We start from the raw sequence: 6,000 nt of genomic DNA on the forward strand, positions 1-6,000 counted from the left end.
GGGGCAGAGGCGGCCCGCGTCACATCCGCCATCTGCGGCCTTACATCGGGAGAAGCAGAGTTTTCGGGTAGGTGCCCACCGATTCCGTCTGATATTCTGCCGCCGGAAAATGCTTCATATACTGCACTTGGGACGCTGCTGTCTTCGAGGGGGGACTACATCCCGGCGCTACAACAGCGCTTGCCTTCGCTTCAGGTTTTCACGGCAAAGGGGGGGGGACTGGGCTGCTTTTTCACGCCGTTTCGTGGCAAATGCCGAGACGGCTGGGTGGTCTGCTGACATCGCTCTCCGAGCCCTGCCTTCCGCCTTGGACGACGTGGCCTTGGCCACGTTCCTCCTTATTCCACGGAGGCAACGCTCCACTTTGCAGGAGGCCCTCGATCGGATGGCCTTAGTGTATGGACCTCCATCCGAAACTAGACATCGTTTCGCCAGTCGGAGGAGGGAGGCGGACGAGACACCTCTTGCCTATCAGAGTGCACTGATGGCGTTGGCTCAAGCAGCCTACCCTCGAATGGACGATGTGGGCCTGGACTCCATCGTGCTGGAGAAGTTGCTGCTGCTGGCTCGGGAACTGAGGATTGCCATCCACGTCAAAGATGAAGCTAACCTTTCCTCGCTGGGGGCGGCACATTACCTGCACACAGAGTTGCTCCTCCAGCGGGATGGGCAGGTGGCTGCGTGCGCCGCTGCAAGAGTGGACGAGGTCCCGGATGCCCAGGCCTTCGCGTCACAGCGGGCCGCCAGTTGGAAGGGGGCCGACCGGCCTCGCCAAGGGGAAAACCGGGGGAGGACACGGATCCCCGCGGGCATGGGCTGGCGTCACGTGCTATAACTGTGGCCAGCTGGGTCACCTGGCATCGGGTTGCCCAGCACCCCGGCGCCGGGCTTCGGGTCATCCACCATCGTCCGCCCGTCCGCCGGCCGCTCCACAAGACCCCCAGGCATGTCGCGACACCTCACGCACACGGTCCCTGCCCGCATCTCATACACCGCGAATCGGCGCGCCAGTAAATCGCGTTGCGTTGAGGGGTGGGGAGCGGAATGGGGCTGATGTTCGGGGGCCACTTCGCGCGGTTCAGTGGTCCGAGTTGGCCCACAGGGTCGTGGCCGCGGCGACGGGCTCGTCGGTTATTCTCGGGGATATTGAGGGAATTCAATTTCGATTGTTGGTCGATACGGGGGCTTCGGCTACTATAATCTCCGACCTCATATACAACGTGTTACCAAAGAGATGTCAGGCACTCACCCCGTTCTCCATCCCTTGCTTTGCGGCAAATGGGGGTTCCCTGGGGATCATTGGCCAAATAACTGCACAAATTTGTATTGGCGACATTAAATTATCTGGTCCCATTTTGGTTTCCGATGCCTTGGCCGTTCCCTGTCTGTTGGGTACGGATTTCTTGGGGAGGATGCCCATCAAAATTTTGATTGACAAAGGCTGCATCGAGCTTCCTTCGGGCCGCCGGATGGCGTTTCTGCCCTCACCAAACCGGCTGCGCACAGCTTGCACGACTGTTCCGGCTATGGCGTCTGAAACCGTGCGGATTCCGCCGGGTGCGCAGATGCTGATAGCGCTTCAGTTACGCAAACCACTGGAGGCAGACGCTACGTCGGGGGTTTTGTTGTCTCCTTCAAATACGACCGAGCGAGGGTTGGACCTGGTGGGTGCACAAACGCTTGTGCCTAGAGATGGATAGCCCTTCATTCAGGTGCTGAATGCGGGGTTGCGGACGAAGGTCGTGCACCGAGGGGCTGTCATTGCACATGCGTCGCTGCCGCTGCACACTGACTCTGTTGCAGCTCATGTCGGTGAGGCGCCGGCGTCCGGGACGCAGGTGGGTGTCGATGAGGCATGGATGGATTCTCTCTGTTCAGGGGCTGAAAATCTTTCAGAGTCACAAAGATTCAAGCTGCGCATGTTGCTTCGTGATTTTCCCAATGTTTTTAGCAAACACAAATTCGATGTTGGGTGCACTAATCTATTGAAACACCACATTGATACGGGGGATTCCGCTCCCATTCGGCAAAATCCGTTCCGATTAAGTCCGGCAGAGAAGGAACATGTCCGGTTGGCAGTGAATGACATGCTTGCCGCAGACATTGTGGCTCCCTCCAACAGCCCATGGGGTGCGCCCATTGTGCTTGTAAAAAAACATGATGGCAGTTTGAGGTTTTGTGTGGATTTTCGGAAGCTTAACAAGGTTTCGCTGGCGGACGCGTATCCACTCCCTCGCATGGACGAGTCGCTCGATGCCTTGGCGGGGGCACGGTATTTTTCAACCTTGGACCTTTTGTCGGGGTTTTGGCAACTGCCCTTGGATGACGCTTCCAAACCTAAGACCGCGTTCCGTACGCCACAGGGCCTTTATCAGTTCAACCGGTTGCCCATGGGATTGCACTCAGCTCCAGCGACGTTCCAGAGATTGATGGAACTGGTCCTCGCTGGCCTGCAGTGGGACTCTTGTCTTATATATCTGGACGACGTGATTATTTTCAGCCGTACGTTTGAGGAACATCTGGACAGACTGCGGGCTGTATTTCTCAGAGTGCGATCGGCTAACCTGAAATTTAAGCCTCAGAAATGTTTCCTGTTGCGTGAATCGGTGCGGTACCTCGGCCACGTTGTCAGTTCTACGGGTATAGCCACCGATCCTGCTAAAACTGACTGTGTAAGGTCGTGGCCCACGCCCACGTCTGTGGGGGAAGTCCGCAGCTTTATAGGCTTTGCGTCCTATTACCGCCGGTTTGTTGAGGGGTTTGCGACGATCGCCAAACCCCTTCATGCTCTGACGGCTAAGGGGGCTAAATTCCATTGGGGGGAAGAGGAAGACAGGGCGTTCAGGGCGCTTCGCGATGCCCTTGTCCGAGCTCCTCCCTTGTGCTATCCCGATTTCACGTTGCCCTTCATCCTGGACACCGATGCCAGCAATACCGGCATCGGCGCGGTGCTTTCGCAGGTTGTCAACGGGGTCGAACGGGTCGTTGCCAACGGCAGTAGAGTCCTGTCTCCGGCAGAGCAACGTTATTGCGTCACCCGCCGTGAACTGCTCGCTATTGTCGTGTTTGTTCAACAATATCGACCGTACCTGTACGGTAGGCATTTTACGGTTCGTTCCGATCACGCCGCGCTACAGTATGCGTTGAAAATAGACCAGCCGTCCGGCCAGCTGTCACGTTGGCTTGAGGTCCTACAGGACTACACGTTCACGGTGGTGTACCGGAAGGGGACACAACATTTGAACGCAGATGGCTTGTCACGCCTTCCTCCGGGTGATGGGTGCGCGTGTTTTATGGGCTCGGGGAGATGCAAATCGGCCACGAGTACCGCTCCGGCTTCTCCTTTGGCAGCGGCAGCAGGGGTGGTCGATAGGGAACCTGTCGCCGAGGGGGACTCGCAGGTGTTGGTCGCTCGCGACTCACTCCTCGATCTGCCTCTGGACGAATGGGGACGGTTCCAGATGGAAGACAATTCCCTCCTCAGGTTACGCCGTCGTGCGGAGAGAGGGGGAGATTGTCAGGAAAGGGTAGGTACTGTCAGGTTGCGGGAGGGTCTCCTCATGTCATGGGACGCCAGCTCGGGGCGTTACAGAATCGTCGTCCCCACTGCTCTGCGGGGCAGGGCCGTGTGGGCGGCGCACGAACGCGTCCTGCATTTAGGTATTCACAAAACGCTCGCTACACTGCAATTGGATTTTTTTTGGCCGGGAATGGCGCGCGATGTCGCCGACCTTTTGAATAGTTGCACACAGTGTGCGCGCCGGAAACACCCGGCTAGGGCGGCTTGCCCACCCCTTCAGTCCATTCAGGTGTCCCGGGTTAATGAGTTGGTGGCTCTTGACATTCTGGGTCCCTTCCCTGTCACCGCTCGGGGAAATAAGTACCTGCTGGTTGGGGTTGAATATTTCACCCGTTGGCCTATGGCCTGGCCCCTCCCCAACCAGTCGGCAGCAGCCATTGCGGAGGCGTTTCTCCAGGGCTACGTCCTGGATAAGGGTGCCCCGGAACGGCTGCTAACCGACCAGGGAAATAACTTATCGTCCAATCTTCTGCGGGAGGTTTGTGACCTTTTGTGCACACAGAAGGTCCGGACTTCCCCCTACCACCCGCAGACCGATGGTATGGTCGAACGTCTACACCGGACCATTACCTCTATGTTGTGTCATCAGGTAGACGACACACAGTTGGATTGGGACCTGAAGATTCCCGGAGTTCTGGCCGCATATAGGTTAGCGCCTCACGCGGCCACGGGCTATTCGCCCTTCTACTTAATGTACGGCAGGGAAGTCGACCCCCCCGTGGAGGTGCAATTGCGGGTCCAGTCTGCGGCTTCTCGCTCGAAACTGTCCGAACACGCTCAGTTCAATATTCGGAAGTTGGTCGAGGCGAGGGTGGCCGCGCAGGAAAATTCCAGGGCAAGGCAACGGGCCAATGAGCGTCTGTATGATCGCCGGGTTACGGTGTATAAATGGGCGGTAGGGGATAAGGCGTGGCTGCACTGCCCGCAGGTGCCGCTGTCGACGTCATCGAAATTGCTGCGGCCCTGGCGGGGGCCGGTCGACATTGTTCGGGTCGTTCGGGACCAGTGTGTTAGGGTCGCGTGCGGACGGCGTTCTTGGTACGTGCACCCCTCGCGCCTGAAGCCCTATGTCGCACCACGCACTCACACACCTTCATCTCGCAGGGGCCGGCCGCGTGACGTGTCCGGCAGGGTGGGGGAGGGGCCTCGTGACCCCCTTGTTGTTCCAAAACCCCCTGCCACTCTTTCGGATGCTGCAGGTGTGAGTCCACCTAGGGTGGTCTCGCCAGAGGAGCGGGAAGCGAGCCGGCCGCCTGTCCAGCAGGAAGACGGCTCGCGGGCTGTGTCCCCGGGGCCTCGAAACGTGCCGGACGCCCGTCATCTGGCCCCTCCTGACCCTCCGCAAGGAACGCTGGCTTCTGGCGATGGACCCGCCACACGGACTCGTTCGAAGGGTCTCAGGTTCTCCTGAGACCTGTCGCAGACACACTGCCTCCTCACGGGGCCTGGGTGTTCGAGTCACCTTGTTCGTTGGTGTGGTGTGTCCGGGGTGTTCTTGTGTACAGGGGGGTTGGGGTAAATTATCGGGGATAGTTGTGTTGTTGTTGTTCTGTTGTTGTTATTGTTGTGTTGAGGCTCACGAATTGTTATTGTCGTGTTCAGAATTCCTGGTTCGCGAGTTAGGGTTGGGATGTGGATAGTGATGCAGCCGGGACGGCTGCGTGCTGTATAGGGGGGGGTGATGTGGTGGTCAAGGTTGACACCAAGGTTGACACAGGTCACACAGGTCACACAAGCTAGGGGAGAGGTACGTACCGGTCTGGATCGGCCCGGATTGACAGGGACGAGAGGTGGTTGGAACGGCTCTGAGGGGAGGGGGCTGGCGAGAGCCAGGGCCCGAGACACCCCCGCCCCTCAGAGAGAGGGGATATAGAAGACGGCTCCCGGAGAGCGGAGGGGTCGATCGGAGGAGAAGCTGAAGGAGGAGAGCCGGAGATCCTGGACCCCCAAGCCTCAAGGATGCCGCCCCGCTGGAACTGAGTGGGCTGAGTAGCTGTAGGCTAGGGAAGAGAGTAGCTGAGTAGCTGTAGGCTAGGGAAGAGAGTAACAGAGTAGCTGGAGGCTAGGGAAGGAGAGAAATGAGAATAGAGCCGGAGGCTGTACCTCCCTAGGTTGTGTGTGTGGGACTGTTTCCCCAGTGAGTCCTGAGGACTAGTGTTATCGGAATAAAAGTGTGTGGCCTCTACGAAGTGTCGGTCTCATTCAAGAATACTACACGTGTATGAAAGTGAGTGTGTGTGACTCATGCAGCTGCAATGGTTGCTTTTGGTACGCGGTCCAGACCTCCCCAGAGACCCTGGCTGACAGAGGAGGTGTTCAAGATGGTTGAGAAAAAGCAACAGGCCCACTCTAATCGTCTACAGCATCCCACGTCAGAGAATGAGGAGACTTATTGCAGCCTTCGCTCGGAGGATCGGAGA

This window comes from Lethenteron reissneri, chromosome 31, assembly GCF_015708825.2.
Source record: "Lethenteron reissneri isolate LAM-NWPU_2019-01 chromosome 31, ASM1570882v1, whole genome shotgun sequence".
Lineage (NCBI taxonomy): Eukaryota > Metazoa > Chordata > Hyperoartia > Petromyzontiformes > Petromyzontidae > Lethenteron > Lethenteron reissneri.